This window comes from Palaemon carinicauda, chromosome 25 (genome assembly GCF_036898095.1).
Source record: "Palaemon carinicauda isolate YSFRI2023 chromosome 25, ASM3689809v2, whole genome shotgun sequence".
In the NCBI taxonomy this organism is placed as follows: Eukaryota; Metazoa; Arthropoda; class Malacostraca; order Decapoda; family Palaemonidae; genus Palaemon; species Palaemon carinicauda.
The window spans coordinates 94,816,082-94,839,877 of NC_090749.1; positions in this window are offsets into that span (position 1 = coordinate 94,816,082).

Sequence of the window (23,796 nt, forward strand, 5' to 3'; positions counted from 1 at the left end):
CAAGACCAGGTTGTCTGTCAACCTTTTAATGGGAGAGCTCCACTGGGACTATGCGCAGAACGGTTTCTGGACCCTCTGCTTCCCCTGACGAAACTCCCGGGAGAGCTTCTCCCACGGCGCAGACTACTCAAACAACCACACTGCGACATCTCTCCCGAACCGGGGCGTCGCTTCGGCTTCACGCCTGGAGACACTACGCCGCCTCCTCAAGAAGAGACAGCCCGCTACAGTCGCGGTACGGAGGTCGCGTCATCTGCGATAGTCATCCGCAGGGGTCTTCCAGGCAAAGTGAAGAGTCTTCGGTGGTTGGTGCCGTGGGAGATATACCTCTTCCCTTGAGGCCTCTTCTCCAGCAATAACGGTCTTATTGCCTTTCGGCGGGAGGAAACTCCTTTCCGCTCTTGGCAATGAAGCCTGTCGCTCAGCCTTTCCCTGACCTTCAGGCTTAAAGGAATAACTTTTTCCTGCCCGCTGGATCTTTCCTCGCTCATGCGAAGCTACGATCGTCCCTGCCCTAGTCGGAGGAAGACTTCCAACTTGGAGAATGGCTCGGACTTTTAGTCCTTTAAGAGATCTTCTCAAGACCCTTTACGACAGTCCTCGGATTGTATTCCGCCTTGGGTCTCCTGCTCACTCTGGCCACGGCCAGTATGTAAGCAATCTTCTTGGTCTCGTACGACTCCGCCCTTTCTAAGGAAGAGGGGAAGGCAACATTCAGGTTTGCTCCTGAGTTGTTGGCTAGACTCAGAATCTGGGGTCCTGGCCCTTCGGTCCAATTCCTTCAAGATATCGAGTCTCCATTCTGTATCTGATGTCCCAAGACCTTCTCTTTCTAGCCAGTAAAGGAATCGAGAGGTTAGCTTTGGGAACAGCTGCAGTTTTTCCTCAGTTGCAGCCGATTTGGGAGCACAAGGAGGACACGGGGGAGAGTCACCAGTGTACCTCTTCAGCCCGGACTCAAGGACATTCATCTCGACCTGTCTCCAGACCCTCCCCCGTCACGTCGCCCTACAGCACGTTGTTGAATACATCGCAACGTCCCTCGCCTTCGAGTAATACTACTCTGTGACGCAGGTGCTACAAGCTGGAGTCTGGAAGCGTCTAATGACCTTCGCAGCCCGCTTCCTGCAGGGCGTGACCCACAGGAGTTTCGATACGTTTTCTATCGCTCTGTGGTGGCTACACAACAGCTGGTCTAACCTCAGGCTCCTTTTTGGACAGGTAGCAGAAGGTTGAGGGCATTGTTATCAGGTTTTAGTCTGCATGAACGAAAGAAGTATGTCTGGCCCTTATTTCTTTCTTCATCATCCCCTCTACGGGGAAGCAGCATCCTGGTCTTTGCATAGCTGACCTCGAACCTCTGCAGGTAAACCATGCTTCCTTGTGTTCCGAGTATTGAGTCAATAATGTCGCGTTCCCCATACCCTGACGAGGTGGTATTGGGAACGTCCTAACCCAGAGTTCCTTCTGGAACTCCAGGTCAACTGCCTAGGACGGGTCACACTTCTTCCTTCACACACAAGCTTATGTAGGCCACACGGTTCCTTGCGGAGCAAGGAACTTGTGAGGTGCAGGGACTCCTTTTCTCGAGTGCGACTCACTCGGATTCTGAGTCCCCGGGTAAAGCCAAAGCCAGTATGGCTGGGGACTTTCCATCCTACCTAATGGGTAAGTCACCGAATGTAAATAGCGTGGTTTGTATTTCGGTTACGGAACAAATGACAAATTTGAAGATAATTTGTATTTTTCCTAACCATACAAACCTTAGCTATTTACACATATTTGCCCGCCAGCCCTGTCCCCCAAGACAAGTCCTACCTCTAAGTGAAAGTGAGCATTCATCTGTGTGAGGGGGGGAGGGATAGCTAGCTACCACTCCCCTACCCCCCCCCCCCCCTGCTAACTAGCGCGGGGGTAATACACTCTTAAATTCTAATGGCTCGCCATTTCAGCTGTGCTAAAAGGTAAACCCAATGTAAATAGCTAAGGTTTGTATGGTTAGGAAAAATACAAATTATCTTTGAATTTGTCATACTACTGAATCACATCACATACTGTATACCAAGGCACTTCCCCCAATTTTTGGGGGCAGCCGACATCAAACAAATAAAAAAAAAAAAAAAAACGGGACGTCTCCTCTCTATGTTCATCCCAGCCTGACAAGGGACTCAACTGAGTTTGGCTGGTAGTGTTATGGTGGCACAGCCCACCCTCCCACATTATCCACCACAGATGAAGCTTCATAATGCTGAATCCCCTACTGCTGCTACCTCTGTGGTCATCCAAGGCACCGGAGGAAGCAGCAGGGCCTACCGGAACTGTGTCACAATCGCTCGCCATTCATTCCTATTTCTAGCACGCTCTCTTGCCTCTCACATCTATCCTCCTATCACCCAGAGCTTCCTTCACTCCATCCATCCACCCAAACCTTGGCCTTCCTCTTATACTTCTCCCATCAACTCTTGCATTCATCACCTTCTTCAGCAGACAGCCATTTCCATTCTCTCAACATGACCAAACCACCTCAACACATTCATATCTACTCTAGCTGCTAACTCATTTCTTACACCCGTTCTCACCCTCACTACTTCGTTTCTAACCCTATCTACTCGAGATACACCAGCCGTACTCCTTAGAAACTTTATCTCAAACACATTCAATTTCTGTCTCTCCGTCACTTTCATTCTCCACAACTCCGATCCATACATCACAGGTGGTACAATCACTTTCTCACAGAACTTTACATTCATGCCCAACCCTCTATTTTTACTACTCCCTTAACTGCCCCCAACACTTTGCATCCTTCATTCACTCTCTGATGTACATCTGCTTCCACTCCACCATTTGCTGCAACAACAGACCCCAAGTACTTAAACTGATCCACCTCCTCAAGTAACTCTCCATTCAACATGACATTCAATCTCGCACCACCTTCCCTTCTCGTACATCTCATAACCTTACTCTTACCCACATTAACTCTCAACTTCCTTCTCTCACACACCTTTCCAAATTCTGTCACTAATCGGCCAAGCTTCTCTTCCGCGTCTGCAACCAGTACAGTATCATCCGCAAGCAACAACTGATTTACCTCCCATTCATGGTCATTCTCGTCTACCAGTTTCAATCCTCATCCAAGCACTCGAGTATTCACGTCTCTCACCACTCCATCAACATACAAGTTAAACAACCATGGTGACATCACACATCCCTGTCTCAGTCCCACTCTCACCGGAAACCAATCGCTCACTTCTTTTCTTATCCTAACACATGCTTTACTACCTTTGTAGAAACTTTTCACTGCTTGCAACAACCTTCCACCAACTCCATATAACCTCATCACATTCCACATTGCTTCCCTATCAACTCTATCATACGCTTTCTCCAGATTCATAAACGCAACATACACCTCCTTACCTTTTGCCAATTAGTTTAGTTATATTGGTGCATAACTTTCATGCTTCTTTGTAGTACTACAAACATCTTCTTCCCTAATTTAATTCAAACATTTGAGCTCATTTAATTATCTGTACAATCACTAGAGGCTGTTTTATGAGTCTTCCTCTTTGCTTACTCTTTAGGTTCACAAATTAATGTGTCTTTTTCACTATTGGTGTCTGAAAACTACTTATCCAGGGGACCTAAAACTTCAGACTGATGCAATAAATTGTCTAATGAAAATTCTGTAAGGTTTGATTGCAAAGTATTCAACTTGCAATATTTTGAAACGGAAGTTACAAGACTCCACATTGTGTAAAGGATCTACATGTTAACATAGAATTTCATTTATGATTCCTTTATAGGTTTACATATTTTACATTGTTTCATGAACACATTGTCCAACTGAAGGATTGTGCGAGATATCCCACACTTAATGCATCCAACACTAGCATGCACCGAAAGCTCCATCTTAGATTACCCTTTGCCTAAATACAGTACTTACACCCCATACCATAAGACAGGCTCTCATCCTGCGGTTTGTTTGAGGCCATAAAACCTTTCAAACACATCACACTTGTGTATCACCCTTATTACTAATTTGTATTCATAAGACCCTTTTTAGAAATATCAATCCTTATTAATGGTCTTTCATTTTTGGTTGTCAATAATCTTATGCGAATCAAAAGCCATTATTAATTTCATTTTCCTTCTTATCAAACTTTCACGTAAGCTGAACTTAGAAATGGATGTGTCAGTCATATATTGAAGACTTCAGGTTAGCTTAAAAGTCAAATCTTTTCAATACCAACATCCAAGATTCGTTTGTAACTTTTGAACATTCTGAGAATTATTGTCAATTTGTACTTTATTTCTTTAAGGTTTTTATAATTGAATCCTGTTTTGCATAAAGTGTTAGTGAACAAACATTGATAAGAGCATTGATTTTAAGGTTATGACGTAAATAAAAGATTGTTTTTATGTTTATTTACCTTTGTAGTGAAGAAAATTGTTATTTTTACTATACCATGACAATATCATGAAACTGGTTTCCTTTGCAGGTAGAGAATTTGGGGTTTATATCTTTGGTTTTAACTTGCGAAATGAGATGTTGTTCTGTGTTGTTATATTATCTTTGATTGTTAGGTTAGGGATAGAAATATAGACTCTGTAAGTTTAAAGACTGTATAACCTTCTCTTTTGGGTCATTGGGAAGAATCTTTGTTGTCTTGGTGATTTGGTGCAAGAACTCTTCCAACTAGATTCATGAATAACATATCAGGAAATATTGTAAAATAGAATTTCCTCTGTAAGAGAAGTGAATTTAGTTTTCAAGGATTTTCTTTTGAATATTCCAGTTACAATTCAATTTTAAAACATGTACAGTGATACCTCTGGATACGAAAGTTTCTGCTTACGAAAAATTCAGGATGCGAAAAGTGATTCGAAGATTTTTATGCCCCAGGATACGGATAAAATTTCAGGATACGAAAACCTTACGAGATCCCAACTCTTCGCCGAGAGTAATTTTAAAAAGCGCGCGCCGCCAGACTTTGAACTTGGGTAGAGTCACTTACAGCCTCCCGCTCACCCATTGGTTATCTCCCTACTCAGACGCTAGCTGACGCCATAAGATCCTGCTTTCCTATTGGTCGGCAACTATCCCAGCTTGCCTACGCACGGGCGTTCATCTCTCTCTCTCTCTTTTCGTTCCGACCGCGGTATCGTTAACAGACATTGTGTTGTGTGCTTTCGCTTGTTTGACTTTGTGTTAATATACAGTACATTCGTACGCCACGTGTTATCGTTAATAAACTTTCGTTACTGTGCACTGTACTGTATTAGTGTTTACTATACATAGACTGTATATAACGTTACGTAGTGTATTATATTACGTATTACTGAAGCCATGGGTCCCAAGAATGTTGCCGAAGGAAAGAAGAAGAAGACGATGCTCTCGATGGAGACGAAACTTGAAATCATTAAAAAGTACGAGTCTGGCATGCGTTTAAGTGCGATCGCCAAGGAGTATGGCCGGAATCCGTCTACGATAGGCACCATCCTGAAGCAAAAGGCGGCCATCAAAGCAGCAACACCTTCTAAGGGCGTCACTATTTTCTCCAACAAGAGAACGCACGTGCATGACGAGATGGAGAGGCTGCTTCTTGTGTGGATCAAGGACAAAGAGATCTCAGGAGACACCATCACTGAGACTACAATTTGCCAGAAGGCCTCCGCCATTTTCGGTGATCTCGTGCGTGCTCAGGCCGAAGAAGGAGCAGGAGAAGGAACATCCCAGCAGGAACCCCCAGAGTTTAAGGCTTCTCGTGGGTGGTTTGAGAAGTTCAAGAAAAGGACTGGCATCCATTCAGTGGTACGGCATGGGGAGGCAGCCAGCTCGGACACGAAGGCTGCCGAAGCCTTTGTTAAAACGTTCGAGGAGTTGACTCTGCAGGAAGGCTACACTTCGCAGCAAGTTTTCAATTGCGACGAAACTGGGCTTTTCTGGAAGAAAATGCCTCGTCGGACATTCATCACGGCGGAGGAGAAGAGGCTACCCGGACATAAGCCTATGAAGGACAGGCTTACCCTTGCTTTTTGTGCAAACGCCAGTGGGGACTGCAAGATAAAGCCCCTGCTGGTGTACCATTCAGAAAATCCCCGAGCCTTCAAAGCCCACAAAGTCATTAAGGAGAACCTTCCCGTGATGTGGAAGGCGAATGCAAAAGCCTGGGTAACGAGGCAACTGTTCATTGATTGGGTGAATGTCTGCTTCGGTCCGACTGTCCGAAAATATTTGGAAGAAAACCGCCTCCCTATGAAATGTCTGCTGGTGTTGGACAATGCTCCAGCTCACCCTCCTGGCCTCGAGGAATATCTTCTGGCCGAGTATTCCTTCATAAAGGTCCTGTATCTACCGCCTAACACCACCCCTCTCCTCCAGCCCATGGACCAGCAAGTTATTTCTAATTTTAAAAAATTGTACACGAAGCATCTCTTCAAGAGATGTTTCCAAGTCACAGAGAGTACAAACCTCACTCTGCGTGAATTTTGGAAAGATCACTTCAACATCGTGATATGCCTCAAACTCATCGATCTCGCTTGGCAGGAAGTTTCGAGGCGTACCCTAAACTCATCTTGGAGGAAGCTGTGGCCTGATGCTGTCTCTGCACGAGACTTCGAGGGGTTCGGGAAGCCTGAAGGAGAAGCCGAGATCGTTGACGATCCTGAACCAATTCAGCAGTCTGAGGTGGCTGACATCGTACATCTTGGTACGTCCATGGGGCTGGAAGTTAGCGCGGAAGATATCGATGAACTTATCGAGGAGCACCACGAGGAGTTGACGACGGACGACTTGAAGGAGTTGGAGACGATGCAAGTGAGTGATGTTCAAGAGCAGTTCTCTAGCGGTGATGAGGAGGATGTTGCACCTTTGAAAACGGCAGACATTAAGGAAATTCTTGCATGTTTCCATAAAATGGCAGACTACGTCGAAAAGGAACATCCAGAAAAAGTGTATACCAACCGTGCGCTTCAACACTGCAATGACGTTTGCCTAACGCATTTTAGAAATGTGTTGAAAAGTAGGCAGAAACAAGCTTCAATGGATAGTTTCTTATTAAAGAGGCCAGCGGTATTAGTAGGCCAAGACGAAGGTGAAAGTAAAGAAAAGAAACAGAAAAGAGGAAGGGATGAAGAATTAGAAGGTGAAAGTAAAGAAAAGAAACAGAAAAAAGAAAGTGATGAAGAAGTAGAAGAGATTTAGAAAATAAGAAAAACGTAAAGTTATAAAAAAGCAAAAAAAAAAATCAATTTTAAGTTTTATGTTACCGTTAAGTGTTAAAGTAATTTTTTCTTTCATTTTATGGTTTTCCATACGTAATGTTAAGTGTTAATCATTTCTGCCATTTTTTTATTTCGTAAAGTTTAAGTGTTAATGTGTTAAGTGTGTAAATTACTGTACGTAGTCTGTCACTTGTTACGTTTTCTGCCTTATGCCATCCTCCTCTGCCGCGACTTCGCTATCGGACATCGTCTCAATCAAAAGGTAAGTTTCAACTTTTTTGTTACACTAATTAACTGTAACCTTTTTTTCAGAGTGTACAGGTACATTATCAATCATTAATTTAGGTGTACGTACAGGTACAGTAACAATACACCTTCACTGATCTAAATGCTTTACGTACATACAGTACCGTAACTTTTATACAGTATCGTACCGTAGTAAAGAAAACGGACCGTTTTCTTTGGGCTTGGGGGGGATAACTTGGCTATAACTACGTACATTATTGAATAATCTCATAGTGGTTTCTGGAATGGATTAGGCTGTTTTTAACGGTTGTGTTAATTATTGAATGATAGAAATGGCTGCAATGCATGTTTATTACTACAGTTTAGCGTATTTATGAAAGAAAAGGGGACTTTTTATAAGGCTTGGAACGGATTAGGCTATTTACATGTAAAACGCGACTCAGGATACGAAAATATCAGGATACGAAACCGCATCCTGAACGGATTAATTTCGTATCCTGAGGCATCACTGTAGTTCAATGTATGTAAATATTGTGAAATAGAGACTATGTTTTAAAACTCCTTGATTAAGTTAGTTTTAGGAATAGCAGAAGTTCCTTAGATTTTTTAAAGGAGTTTAAAGTTCCTGGGAGTAGTTTTGATGACTTGATATTTAGTAGACTCAGGAGGGAACCATTTTGTCTGGTGTTCTTTTGAAGGAAAGAAATTTTTCGTTATTTTGTGTTAACTGTTTCCTTCTCTGTTGAGCCATATGACTTTCTTCTCTCTCTTTTCCTATATATCTTTTTTCATGAGGATTGCCAGAAAATTTACACATCTTTAATTTTTTTATTATCGTAATTTTTCTTCTATTTTGTTTAGTGATGATCATTCCCATCTATCATATTCTACTCTGTGGTTCACCTTTGACCTTCATTACTATATACTGTAGTCTGTGGACCTCCTTCTCACTGATTGATATCGACCTCTTCTGTTCTATGACATTTTTAAATCAACTTTGTTAATGAAATTTATTGTGTCTAGGGTCAACACATCAATAATTTCTGTCGTCTGCTCTTCCAATCGCATTCTAGATGTGAACCTTTTGTATAGTTACACTTTCAACCTGTTGGACGAATCTTTGTCATCATTGTGAGTGTAAATGTTTCTATGTCCTCTATATTTCTTACGTGGTTCGACTTGAAATGATAGCTCTTGTTTTTCTGTATCCGAGTTCCTTGTAGGTCTGTATTTATATCGATCCTCTTTTTCCATGATTTCTGATTTCTTGAGCCTTTTCACAGGCCTACGTCCTGCCATTCCCATATCTACAGATTTCATAAGAAACTCCCAGACATTTCAAGAGTATAAAGTCGTGATTTCATCTTGTACCAAACTGGATGCTATAAAATTTTGTAATATCACCAACGTGGATTTCTTAGTTCGACAAAACTTTAGTCAGAATAGTACAGTATTTTTAATTAGTAGGGTCATATCTGTATGTGTATAGTTATAGGCTCTTGCAAAAAGTGTTTCTTTTAATTGTATTTTTAGTTGGAAAACTGTTCCAAGGCAGATCAGTTTATTACCGTACACTTTTATAGGCGGTTGAAAAGTTGAGGTCGTTTGTAGTTTTGTTCTTCTGTTAATATTGTTGGGGATTCATTTTTCTCTGGGTCCAATTGTCTTTTTCAATTGTTTCATCGAAGAGTTTCATGAAAAATTGTCAAATGGCAAAATGAAGGTCTAGATAAACCATGGTTTTAACATTTAATCTTATTTTTTCAATATTTAACTTAGCCGGTGATTATAATAGCTGCAACTCTGTTGCTCGACAGAAAACTCTACGGAAAAAATTCGCCAGCGATCGCTATACAGGTTGCGGGTGTGCCCAACAGCGCCATCTGTCGTCCAAGTACCCAGTACTCAATGTAAACAAAGAACTCAATTTTCTCTCTGTCGTGCTACCGGCAAGACCTACTATTTCGCTGTTGCTAACTGGAATTGTTTTCACAACTATTTGGTGAAGTACACTATTCTAGTTTTGAGCTTTCGCTGTGCAGGCTTTCTCTTCAAAAATCCTTGCATTCTTTTGTTGATTACGGATTATTTGTTGATGACTTTGGATAGTTTTTTATTTCCCCTTTGACCAATTCAAAATAGCTGACCCTTCTCAAGTCCCAAAATTTAGGAAGTGTAATGCTAGGGACTGTTCAAGGCGTCTTCCGAAGGCCTCTATCGACCCTCACACTGTTTGTTCCAATTGTCGGGATAAAACCTGTCAATTGGAAGATCGATGTGAGGAGTGCGTTGGGCTTTCGGAATTCGATTTTATCGAATTCCAAAAATATACACGTAGGCTAGAGAGAGATAGAGTTAGGAGAAGTTCCTCTCGATCTATTGACATTTCCTCTCCTCATGCCCCACAACCTATTCCTTCCCCTGTAGTGGTTGCTCCTAACCCCCCTTCTGGCACTCAGGAACCTTCGATGGCTGATATGATGCGTGCCATCCAAGCTCTGGGTGAGAGAGTTGAGTCACTGGCTAGTGACCGTAATCAGCTCATGGCAGATGTCAAGGAGCTGAAGTGTAAAAGGGCAGTGGGAAGTGACAAAGTGAGTGATAGTGTTGTGGATAGTGTTGCGCTTGAGGGTTCGTCTGTTCGTGCCTGTCGTCCTCCTAGTCCGGGACCTCTTGCAAGCTCCCAAGTCCAGGGGAGAAGCAATGTCGTACGACAAATGGGTTCGAGAGGCTTTAATCAGCGAACAGACGTTCCCTCTGTGGTTTCGGGCGTATCTACCCAAGATCGCCCCCACCACACAAAGACGAGAGAGCCCATTTATTCCTCGTCTGCGGAAGAGGTTTCTCGCAAGAAACCATGGACCAAGGTCTCACGACCGTTGAAGCGCAAGTCGGTCCCTTCCGCGCAAGTCCAACGGCCCAGTTGTAGCCACTGGGTCAGTTCGGACTCGCTGCAGTCATCCGATGACTGCTCACCTCCTAAGAGAGGCAAAGCGGTACCGCCTCAGACAGTTACACCGTCTGTCGCCGCACCTGCTCCTGCAGACCCTAAGTGGTCTTTGCTGCAGAGCATGCAGTCCCAATTAACGTCTCTGATGCAGGACTTGCGTGCGGAGAAGGTTGCTGCTGCACCAGCTAGTACAGCCTCTTGCCTACAACCAACCACACACTCGGTTGTGCGTCCTGTGGACGCTGAGGCGACCTTCTTGCGCACTCCAGTTGAGAGAGTTCCGCCACCCATGCGTTCCAGTGTGTCCTGCCAGCCGCATGTTGACGTTCAGCGACGCACGGAGCCTTCCGTTGACGTTCGTGAGGTACAACAACTGTCAGAGTTGTTTTGTTTTGACGCGGTGCGTCAACCTCCGCAACCCAGTGTGGTTGCCACTGCTCACCCACATCAGGCTAGACAGTCTGGAGTAGACGCTGTGCGTCCCCGCGCTGCTATGGTTGTTGCCAGCTCACAGACTGGGCAACAGTTCCATGACGTTGCGTCCGGTTCTGTCACGCGTGCGACCGGACTCAGCTAACCAGCCGTTACCTACTCCATTGCCACTTCCTCCTCAATACTCGGATGATGGTCTTTCTGATGATGATGGTGCTGCACACGTAGATGAACCACATTCGGATCTTGACGAGCCTAAGTCTACGCAACCCTCTTTGGACTTTAGGAAGGTTTTAGCACTGTTCAAAGAGATGTTTCCGGACCAGTTTGTGTCTGTGGCTCCGCGCTCTCCTCCGTCAGAGTTTGTTTTAGGTATGCCGTCATCCTCGCCTGCCTTTACTAGACTCGTCGTCGCACGCTCGTCCAAGAGAGCTTTACGAGTGATAGGAGAATGGATACAGTCCAAAAAGAGTCTAGGGAAGACAGCCTTTACGTTTCCCCCTGCTAGACTCTCTTCTAGATCGAGCGTCTGGTATGCCACGGGAGAAGTTCTCGGCTTGGGAGTTCCTGCCTCTGCCCAGGGCGACTTCTCAAGTCTTGTAGACTCTCCCCGCCGGCTAGCCATGAGACGCTCAAAGATATGTTGGTCATCTTCGGACCTGGACCACCTTTTGAAAGGGATATTTAGAGCCTTCGAGGTCTTCAACTTTTTAGACTGGTGTCTGGGAGCTCTAAGCAGGAAGATCTCTCCGACAGAGAAGGAGACTTCATTGCTCATCATGTCCTGCATGGACAAGGCCGTACGTGACGGATCTAATGAGCTTGCTGCATCTTTCGTGTCCGGAGTCCTCAAGAAGCGTGAGAACCTTTGCTCTTTCCTGTCAGCTGGAGTTACACCTTGCCAAAGATCCGAACTTCTGTTTGCTCCTCTTTCCAAGTGCCTCTTTCCAGAGGACCTGATTAAGGAGATTGCTGCTTCTTTGATACAGAAGGATACTCATGATCTGGTTGCGTCCTCTGCTCGCAAAGCCACCCCTTTGCCTACCTTGTCAGCTAGACCAAGGATGGAAACTCCAGCGTCCCGATTTATTCCGCCCTTTCGTGGCAGAGCCTCCAGCAGAGGAGGTGCTCGTGCCGAAGGGAGACGTGGAAAGAAGAAAGGAACCAAGTCCTTTAAAGGCAGAGTCTGACTGCCAGCTTCTTCAGACAGCAGTGGGAGCCAGACTCAAGAACTTCTGGCAGACCTGGGAGAAGAGAGGCGCAGATGCACAATCTGTGAAGTTGCTCAGAGAGGGGTACAAGATCCCGTTTGTACGAAAACCCCCTCTAGCAACGTCTCCCATCGATCTCTCTCCCAGGTACAGAGAGGAAGACAAGAGACGAGCATTGAAGCAGGAAGTGTCTCTCTTACTAGAAAAGGGAGCGGTAGTCAAAGTCCTGGACCATCAAACCCCGGGCTTCTACAACCGTCTCTTCTTAGTGGCAAAGAAGACAGGAGGGTGGAGGCCGGTGCTAGACGTCAGTGCGCTGAATGTCTTTGTCACAAAGCAGACGTTCTCCATGGAGACCACAAAGTCCGTTCTAGCAGCGGTCAGAAGGGAAGACTGGATGGTCTCTTTAGACCTAAGGGACGCATACTTCCACGTCCCCATCCACCCAGACTCCCAACCTTTTCTGAGATTTGTTTACGAAAAGGTTGTCTACCAGTTTCAAGCCCTGTGCTTTGGCCTAAGCACAGCTCCTCTTGTGTTTACGAGGCTGATGAGGAATGTAGCCAAATTCCTTCATTTAGCGGACATCCGAGCCTCCCTCTATTTGGACGACTGGCTTCTAAGAGCTTCTTCCAGTCGTCGCTGTCTGAAGGATCTAAAGTGGACTCTAGATCTGACCAAGGAATTGGGTCTCCTTGTCAATATGGAAAAGTCTCAAGTGGTCCCATCCCAAACTATTGTGTATTTAGGGATGGAGATTCACAGTCTAGCTTTTCGGGCTTTTCCGTCGGCCTCCAGAACAAGCCAAGCCCTGTTATGCATCCAGAACATGCTAAAGAAGGAACGATGTTCAGTCAGGAAATGGATGAGCCTGATAGGGACGCTATCATCCCTGGAACACTTCGTAGCATTAGGAAGACTACACCTCCGTCCTCTTCAATATCACCTAGCATTTCACTGGAAAAAGGACAAGACGCTAGAAGCGGTCTCGATTCCCATTTCCGAGAAGATGAAGTCTTGCCTGACATGGTGGAAGGACAGTATCAACCTCAGAGAGGGTCTGCCCCTGGCTGTTCAGACTCCCAACCACGTTCTCTTCTCGGACGCATCAGACGTAGGCTGGGGCGCGACATTAGACGATCGGGAATGCTCGGGAATATGGAACTCGAGTCAAAGGACAATGCATATCAACTGCAAGGAGCTACTGGCAGTACATCTGGCCTTGAAAAGCTTCAGGTCTCTCCTTCAAGGCAAAGTGGTGGAGGTGAACTCGGACAACACCAGGGCTTGGCGTACATCTCCAAGCAAGGAGGGACCCACTCACTGACGCTTTACGAGATCGCAAGGGACCTCCTCACCTGGTCAAAAGATCTAAACATATCGCTAGTTACGAGGTTCATCCAAGGCAACTTGAATGTCATGGCAGATTGTCTCAGTCGGAAGGGACAAATTCTTCCAACAGAATGGACCCTCCACAAGGATGTATGCAAGAGACTTAGGGCCACCTGGGGCCAGCCAACCATAGATCTCTTCGCAACCTCGATGACCAAGAGGCTCCCAATTTATTGCTCACCAATCCCGGACCCAGCAGCAGTTCATATAGATGCCTTTCTCCTAGATTGGTCTCATCTAGATCTATATGCATTCCCTCCGTTCAAGATTGTCAACAAGGTACTGCAGAAGTTCGCCTCTCACGAAGGGACAAGGTTGACGCTAGTTGCTCCCCTCTGGCCCGCGAGAGAATGGTTCACCGAGGTACTTCGATGGCTAGTAGACGTTCCCAGAACACTTCCCCTAAGGGTGGACCTTCTACGTCAGCCACACGTAAAGAAGGTACACCAAGGCCTCCACGCTCTTCGTCTGACTGCCTTCAGACTATCGAAAGACTCTCGAGAGCTAGAGGCTTTTCGAAGGAGGCAGCCAGAGCGATTGCTAGAGCAAGGAGAACATCCACCCTTAGAGTCTACCAATCGAAGTGGGAAGTCTTCCGCAACTGGTGCAAGTCAGTATCAGTATCCTCGACCAGTACCTCTGTAACTCAAATAGCTGACTTCCTCTTATATCTGAGGAAAGAACGATCTCTTTCAGCTCCCACTATCAAGGGTTACAGAAGCATGTTGGCATCAGTCTTCCGTCACAGAGGCTTAGATCTTTCCAACAATAAAGATCTACAGGACCTCCTTAAGTCTTTTGAGACCACGAAGGAGCGTCGTTTGGTTACACCTGGTTGGAATTTAGACGTGGTACTAAGATTCCTTATGTCAGAAAGGTTCGAGCCACTACAATCAGCCTCCCTGAAAGATCTCACCTCTAAGACACTTTTCCTGGTTTGTCTAGCTACAGCTAAAAGAGTCAGTGAGATTCATGCCTTCAGCAAGAACATCGGTTTCTCATCTGAAACGGCTACATGTTCTTTACAACTTGGTTTTCTAGCCAAAAACGAGCTACCTTCTCGACCTTGGCCAAAATCGTTCGATATTCCAAGCTTATCGAATATGGTTGGAAATGAACTAGAAAGAGTCTTATGCCCTGTCAGAGCTCTTAAGTTCTATTTAAAACGAACTAAACCTATAAGAGGCCCGTCTGAAGCTTTATGGTGTTCAGTTAAGAAACCATCTTTGCCTATGTCAAAGAATGCCTTATCCTATTTTATCAGACTGTTAATACGAGAAGCTCATTCCCATCTGAATGAGGAAGACCAAGCTTTGCTGAGGGTAAGGACACATGAAGTTAGAGCTGTCGCAACTTCCGTGGCCTTTAAACAAAATAGATCTCTGCGAAGTATAATGGACGCAACCTATTGGAGAAGCAAGTCAGTGTTCGCGTCTTTTTATCTTAAGGATGTCCAGTCTCTTTACGAGGACTGCTACACTCTGGGACCATTCGTAGCAGCGAGTGCAGTAGTGGCTGAGGGCTCAACCACTACAATTCCGTAATTCCATAACCTTTTTAATCTTTCTCTTTAAATGTTTTTATTGTTGTTTTTGGGTTGTCCGGAAGGCTAAGAAGCCTTTCGCATCCTGGTTGATTTGGCGGGTGGTCAAAGTCATTTCTTGAGAAGCGCCTAGATTAGGGGTTTTGATGAGGTCCTGTTGTATGGGTTGCAACCCTTGATACTTCAGATCCTAGGGGTCGCTCAGCATCCTGAGAGGATCGCGAGGCTCCGTAAGGAAGACGTACTTAAAAAGGCAGAGTAATTGTTCAAGTCGACTTCCTTACCAGGTACCTATTTATTTTGTTTTTGTTATTTTGATAACTTCTAAAATGAAATAAAAATTCTTAGCTCATAGTAATGTAAACATATAATGCTGGTCTCTACCCACCCCCCTGGGTGTGAATCAGCTATTATAATCACCGGCTAAGTTAAATATTGAAAAATGTTATTTTTATAATAAAATAGATTTTTTAATATACTTACCCGGTGATTATAAATTAAAGGACCCTCCCTTCCTCCCCAATAGAGACGCAGTGGACCGAGGAGAAAATTGAGTTCTTTGTTTACATTGAGTACTGGGTACTTGGACGACAGATGGCGCTGTTGGGCACACCCGCAACCTGTATAGCGATCGCTGGCGAATTTTTTCCGTAGAGTTTTCTGTCGAGCAACAGAGTTGCAGCTATTATAATCACCGGGTAAGTATATTCAAAAATTTATTTTATTATAAAAATAACATTTTGGGAAATAATTTATGAACAATTGTATCTAGAGGCAGTTCGTCATGAGAGTATACTGTATATTGAAAAACATGAAATAATTATTTGGTTGTCCTTTAGGAGTTTGCAAGGTGAGGAAGAAACTACACAATTGGTTCTTGTTTTCTGTTTGCATATTGCAATCTTAACTGGTTTTGACAAAACTGATGGATTTGTTGCACTGAAGTGTAACTGCATTTGCCTTACATTGGTCTCCAATGCAAATGGACAAAGTTGTGGTGTACACTATGTCGGGATCGATTATAGTTAGTATTTTTTATTCAATATTTCATTTGATTCCTAAGGATGGGCGAGTGGTGCTTTTTCTACATTGTATTTTGCATCCTTTAAACTTTGTCTCTCAACACCTTGAACGATGGTTTTTCTCTCTGCCGTTTTCTGACAATATGAGGACGTCACTTCTTGAGATGACTCTTGTCTTTTAGCCTAAAGGAATGATCTGGTAGTTTAATGCATTCATTTGAATGTGTTCAAGTCCTTTGAGGTCCCTTATGGTGTGCCTTCCTTTGTCAGACTTTTAGTTGTGTTCAATAATGGTTATAGATTTTGCATTGAGCCAAAATGTAATTGTTATGGACTAAAATATGTTGCTTTTAATGCATAAAATACTTTTATTTGTGATTCCAGTATGTGTTTAAGGCCAATTAATTCCTCCTTGTTTCATTGCAAAACAAAAGTGTTTGTTTAAACAGTCTTTTGTCAACAGAGGATTTTAATTAAAGGGAATTTAAGGTTTCAGGGTTGAGTCCTTTGTGGTTTGACACTTGTGCATAACACCTGTTGTTTTGATGGTGACCAAGTGTTTAGGTTGCAAGGTCCTTCTGTTTGGTTATGATGACGCCATATTCCTTTATTGCCTTCAGAAGTTTTCATTTTATAGACTCTTCCATGATTTATACACTTGTTTCATTTGTGCTTTTTAAAAGATTCCTCTTAAGTCTGGTGGAGATTTAGAAGTATTGCTTCTCTGTATTCTAATTGGTTTCTGTAAATCATTTAATATTGAGTCATTCGTGAATTTGATGCCATTTGAACTTCAGTATCTTTACCATTTCCTAAGAATTTTTATCTACTTCAGATTTTGAGAATTTGAAATCCTTACTTCTGCAAATTCATTACAAATTGCAACATCATCATCATAAGATGCAATTGGTTCGTTGTTGTTTCCAGCTTCTCTGTAGTGTGGTAGACTTTTCCAAGATTCTGAGTTCCAGTGAGATTTTCCAGACTTTAGATCGCTATACTATACACATTGGTACATTGAAAACTTATTGTGCTAAAAGGATTTTGGTGGTGTTCTGTTGTCATTTGTAGGTCCCAACTATTTTGATTGTTGTGCCCTTTTTGATGAAGGTGGCTGCTTCCATCAGTATTTGCACCCTTGGTATTCTAGTGTTTATAACTCGTATATCGGTTGTTACTTTACTGGTTTCTCCTCAGAAATTGCTTCTTTCAAAGAAGCAGTTATGGAAAGGATATGTCACAAGACTTGCACATGGGATCCCTTGCAATGAGAATATTTTCCTTATTTGAGCTGGAATAAATTCAGTTGCTCTCCCAGGAATCTATTCTTTATCTAATGTGACGTTGCATTCCTTCCTGCATTACTTTTAATAAGGAAGAAATAAGCTTCTCATGAACCTCTTTACCTGATTTGCACAACATTACCCTTTTTAGCATCATTTTCTGTTGCACTTTGGTCTTCTGTTGTCCTTTGGGATCTGATTTGTGTAACTTTTTTCTTCTGTTGGTTTTCTCTGGTCAAGTTATTGCTCTTTTGATCAAATTTCTCATAGAACTGTAGTTGTCAGCTTTTTTACATATCTTCAGATATTTTCCAATATCTATATTTTTAGCTTTATTCTTGGATATGTAGCCATCTGCTTTCCCAAGTAGCTCTAATAATGGCCAGATTAATCTGTTGTGACTCACCTTCTCTGCAACCTAATGAAGTGATCTGTAATTAACCAGGAAACTAAAAAGTCATTGTCCTGTTTTACACCTTTCTTTCAGGGCAATGCAAATCACTGCTTTGTAGTAGAGCCTCACGGTTTTTTCCTTGGTTACAACTCTTATGTTAAGTGTACTCTAACCCTGAACACCACCTTACTGACTAAATTCATTGTTGGAGAGACTGTGGTTGTAATCTATCTTGTCATACATTTGTCAGTTTATGTAGCACCAGTTGGTTTGTTCCCCATTATATGGATTCCAGTGTTTCATAGGTTATATCATTGCTAATGGGTCACATTTGTAATACTTTATATCTTAAGAATAGAGTTGAAATTACGAAAGCCAAAATATTGGCCATTTTCAAAACATTCCGGTTGATAATGGTATTATAAAATGAAGAAGAGTAAAGGTAATATTCCAGAAAGGTTAGAAACACCAGGTCGTATATTGGGACTACCTTTAGTGCAAGTTAGTGTGGTGCTAAATCAACGTGAACAAAATAAGGAAGATGAACAGCATCATGGTAGCCGTGAATAAATAAATTTTTCTTGATATAGTGTTGACAGAATTACAGTGAATTGAACATTTACTTTCAAACATGAAAGGCATTGTATTTGGAAGGGAAACTCAATGTAATAAATTTAATGCATTATACTTAATAGAAGAGGATACAATAAATATTCATGAAAGTACATATCATTTTATTTAAAACCTAAATACATTACAAAAAGCCAAATAGCACCTCTTGGGTTGCATGGGGCAGGGAGTGCAGTGTGGCCGCCCACCTGAAAAGGAGAAGGAAAGAAGAGGAAGAAGAGTTGGTGGGGAGGAGGTATGGGATCCAACACACTTCTTTTTCATCCCCCCCCTCTCTCTCTCTCCCCCTCATTCTGCCTACCTCCTTTCCTTGGTGACTTTGTGAGTTTCTCAGATTCATTCCCTCAGTGTCTCCCGCTCTTTCTCTCTTACCCAAGCCTCTGTTCCAACCAGTTTCATCCAGATATTCAGTTCTGTAACTTTAGTCTGGAGTGTAACGACCCTTAGTATTGTTGCCTCGTTAGGCGGTTGAATTGGCCAGTTGGAACATGGTGTTTGAGCTAGTGACCCTTGAAGGATTCTTTTCAGTAAGTTTAAAGTGTCCATCTAAAAGGGCTTAGTCATGTTCCTCTTAAGTGAAAGTGGGTGAAATGAGTTTTGCTTTTGCAAGAACCATAAACCAGTTACTTATATCATTAAGAACCACTTATTTTGGTACAGAAGTTTCCTAATAAATATTCATCAGTTTTAACCTGTGATTTTCTTTCTGTAGTTTGATCCAAGATCTAGAAATGATGGTGACAGAAACACAAGCACAAGATTTGATGTATATTTGTATGAGAAAATAAAACAGACTTTGAATGGATAAGGAAATGTTTGAAATCCTTCTCGTTTCCCAAAGGAACACAAAAGCATCGTCTCCAAAACTTTGCAAGATTTTCTTTTGGATAAAAAGAGAAAATGAAAACCCAACCAAGGCCCTCCCCAAGTCCCACCTAGTAACGAATGATTGAACCAGTTTCTGTTCTTGAACCAAAGGTGTCACTAGGTCCTTGAATGTTTTCATTTTCTCTTTTCATCTTTCTTTTTTTTTTATCAATTTATTTTCATAAACAGATTCACATGAATAAGTTTAAACTGATAATTTTACTACTTACATTCTAACCTTAAATCTCTCTGGTTGAACAATCTTATAATAAACTCTTTAATTAAATAAATTAAATTTTCAAAGTCAACTTTTTAGTCTCCAAATTTCTTTGGTTGCCAAAAGGCCACAATATTTTCAGAAGAGATAAGATACACAAAGTTATTTCTTAAAATATCATTTAAAGTCAAATGCAAGTCAAAGTCACTTCAATAAAATGGCATCAAAAGACCTTAAGGCATTTCTTGCATTTGCAATAATTGCAAAAACATTTCTGTCTAATTTCCATTAAAAATTGCACGGAAACCATAAACACCAAATTGTGCAGACAAAGACACACAAGACTTCATGGGTCACACGCTTCCATCTCTTGAGCCAAGACAACTTTCCAAAGGGAACCACAGTCTGCAGTCGACCGAATCCTATGCCAACCTCTTACACTAGACTTGTAACAAATCCTGAATAAAAGAACTATGGTATCCCCAAGCGCTTGTCAGAGCTATGCAAGGAAAACACTGTCGTTTGAATGTGGAGCACTGTAGGCTTGGAACTATTAGATTAGCATCTTAAATGCCCTTTAGTCTTGTACAGTGGAATGCTGTATGTACAGAGAATTGGGTCACCTCTGTACAGACATTGACATGTTTCTGAGTCAATGTTTCAAAGAAGAAATGTACAGTACTGCAATTTACTTCACCTACAAGATACTAGAATGTACAGTAATTTCATCTGAGTACAGACACCAAAAGTAGCATCTCAAATGTTTCATCACAAAACCAAGGATGGATTCCAAACAATTCCTTAGAAGTAGAAGCTCTTGACATTACCACATGTCAATGCTCTTTAGTTGCTTCTCTACTGAAATTTTGCCGAACAAAATCTATTCCTTCATGGTGGATAAGTCCAAAATTCATAAGGGAACTGTACGAAGGACATGACTACAAAACATGATCATTGAGTTGCCAATATCCAATTAGGCCTGATTTGTGCAACAAAAGCAGAAGAGACTGACTAGTCAAAAAGCCCTTATGAACAACATACAAAGAATGTCTCTAAGAACAAAAGAGAATCAATTTAAGCATTTTTCATAAGAGTATCTCTCATGCAAAGAAACGGCTAAATGCCAAACTTGTCCAAGATGTGAACTTGGTTGAAAATCATCTTCACATTATTGCATTGAAGGATACTTAAAGGAATCCCAGTTGGGACAAAGAGCGTCTGCATTGAAAAACTTTGATTTCTCAATTGGGAAGAAGTTGGAGGAGGAGGAACACAGAGAAGAGAGAAAAGGATGTCCAAGTTTAAGTGAGGAAAACCATAGTCAATACCAATGAGGTTTTCTGGGTTAATCCCACAAGAATATGAGGCTGAGATTGCACGAGGACAATACTTTCTCAGTGCCATAAGTGAATAAAATTAACTGTCTAAATGTCTGTTAGGAGAAAAAGAAAAGAGGAACTGCTAATTAATTAACTCTTAAACACCACTGCTAAGCAAAAACCACTGTATGATGCCAGCAGTGAACTGAATCAGTTGAGACTCCAAAATTCTCAACCCTTTGCCTGGCAAACATGATCTACATTGATAAATACCTCAAATCTCTATGACTGAAGTTACCTCAAATTCTGAAATGTTGAAACAACACGACTCGAGTTTACCTCAAAGGAACTAAAGGTCTCCTGGTACCTTAGACTTAAAACACAGCTTTCCACTGACTAAAATGACCTTTAAACTAAAGCACAAATATCACCTCCTCTTTCTATTTATTTTCTTGTAAGTAGAGACTGTGGTTCATCTGGTATTCTTGAAAGTACCAGATGCATAATAAAGGAACAGATGACCCTCAGAAATATCTAAATGGTGAAGACGTCTTCATCAATATTTGAAAACCGTATGCATAACTAAGGAGACAGATGTTAACCAACATTCAAGGAATGGAAGTATGAGACAATTCAGAAGATTTTAACTTCCTGATCAACAAGATGTACAAAGACACTTCTTCCACCTTCAAGGCTTCCTTTCAAAGGATCCTTCTTTGGCACCAATTCAAAACAGCACAAAACCAAACAAAAAATTCATTTACTAAGAAACAAGGAGTAAAGGAAGAAGACAATAAACTTATCAGAAATGGCTTTCAGGAGGTGAAAATACTTTACAATATTAATAACAATATTCAAACAGGAAACCTTTCTAATCATCTTCAGTTAATTGACAGAAGACAAAAGATCCCAAACAATCTTCAGATTAAAACAGTCAATAAAGAAGACGAATAACCTTTGCCTAATTCCATTTCAAACCAGCATCAAGGAAGGCAGAAGACCACCAATGATTATCAGAATAAAATTCAAATTCATGCAGTTTTGAACCTCCATTTAGTGGCTACAAATATTATTCTTTTGTATCTAGCCAGGTTGGACACGAAGGATTTCTCCCAAACGGAAGAAATATTTCCATCATCAAAGACTTGACTTTCAACAAGAAAGCTCTCATGAGATTGGCTGACAAAAGCCAGACTCAAAAGACTATACCAGATTTCTTAAACTTAAAACCTGTATTAAAGAAGAGAAAAAGATGATGAGATAACAAATCTAAGGAGGATATTTTAAAAGGACATAAGACATAGGCAGAGCAACCTCCTCTCAAAATACAATGTTCAAAAGCTTTCAAGAGACCTGAGGAGGCTTGGAAAAGCAGCCTAAGAAACAATTGCTAAAGAAAGGTAAAGGGAAGAACATGAACTTGATTACAGAGCACAATTGCAAATGCAATTTCCAAACTCATTTAGAATTACAAACTGCAGGAAAGCAGTGTAATAGGAAAAGATGTCATCATATACAGATAGCTAAATCATGTGTGGCATCCATTAAAATGTACGGCCTTTTTATAAAACACAATAATCCTTTGCCATCCTGTTTACAGTAGACACTTTTCAATTGGCAGTATATTTCTGTGAATATTGGTTGGCTGATTGGTTCCTATAAGTATTTCCATTAACCTTTTCCAATTCTTGCAATTTCTTCATAAAAGAAAAGTATCTAATCAATAAGAAGTTTGTTAACTAAGAGACATTTTGGTTTGTTCCAATAACCAAATATCTCATAACAACATTCAGCAGTTTTCTTCAACTTCAGAGGTACATTGTACAGATCTTTAAATCTGAAATGTAGATGGAAATAGGAAGGTCGTCATCTCATTTGATTCTAAGATTCTGGAAGACAATGTTCAGGTAACAATTCAAGTGTTCACTAACTTCATTCACATACGGACTTGTTCAAACACCGAAGTCTACATCAACACTTGCAACATACCAGTGTTGTGCTGGAAACTGGAATACTGTATAGTCTTTGTGCGAGAGAGAGAGAGAGAGAGAGAGAGAGAGAGAGAGAGAGAGAGAGAGAGAGAGAGAGAGAGAGAGATTCACATATCAGATTGTCACACAAAGACAAGAGCTTAATGTACCGTACTTTCTTTCTCAGTGACGACAGAAGAGGAGCCTCTTCGAAATGATTTTAGAATCCCAAGGGAAGAACTTTTTCATCAAGTTCTCTCAAATAACTCCTAAATTAAATCACAATAGAAGATAGCTAATGCTTTCTTTTAGTTTGAAAAGTTGAACGAGATTCTTGTACGGACTATTTTCACAAACAGTGTTCATCATGATTTTAGAGAAAGCTGCAATCAAGATAAAACTTCAATCTTGAGGCATGAAAGAGGCTTTCATCTAATCCTGACTTATTGGATACAAGAATGAAAGGGACAAAATTTAGGAGTTTTACTATTTCCTAAATTCAAAGGTTATTGGAATTTATAATTTTTTATAGCCAAGACTCAAAGCAAAACAAGATCAAGGAAAAGAAAGGCAGAGGTTAAGGAAAAGACAGACCTTTGGACCTCTTGAGGAAAGGAAGGTTATCTGTCAAGAAAAACATATAAATTCAGGAAAAACATATAGAGAGAATTCCTCACAGTGAGTCTTCAATCAAGACCAATCACAGAAATCAGGAGAAAGATCATTTAGGCAACTTCTATTGGTTACAAAAAAATTTTCAGGTAATTTTCAAAACCTTCTTTGAAGAACACAATAGCTGTGTTCCGTTGACATCCTGAACACAAAACTTTAGTTAACTGCCGGTAGTTTGTGACAATTTCAAAGACTAAACCTTGTGGATATTGATACTATATTGTACAGTACTGTAAGTAGTGTATCATTTGGCTTAAATACATTTATCACCATTTCATCAAGTGGAAATACTTTTCCTTTTTCAAAATAGGATATTTTATGCTAAAGAAGATTCCTTCGCAAAAAAAAAAAAACCTTTTTAGAATTATAGTGGAACTGCTCAATTTCTCATACTCTGTTTTTGTTCTCATTTTTAATAACAGCTTCA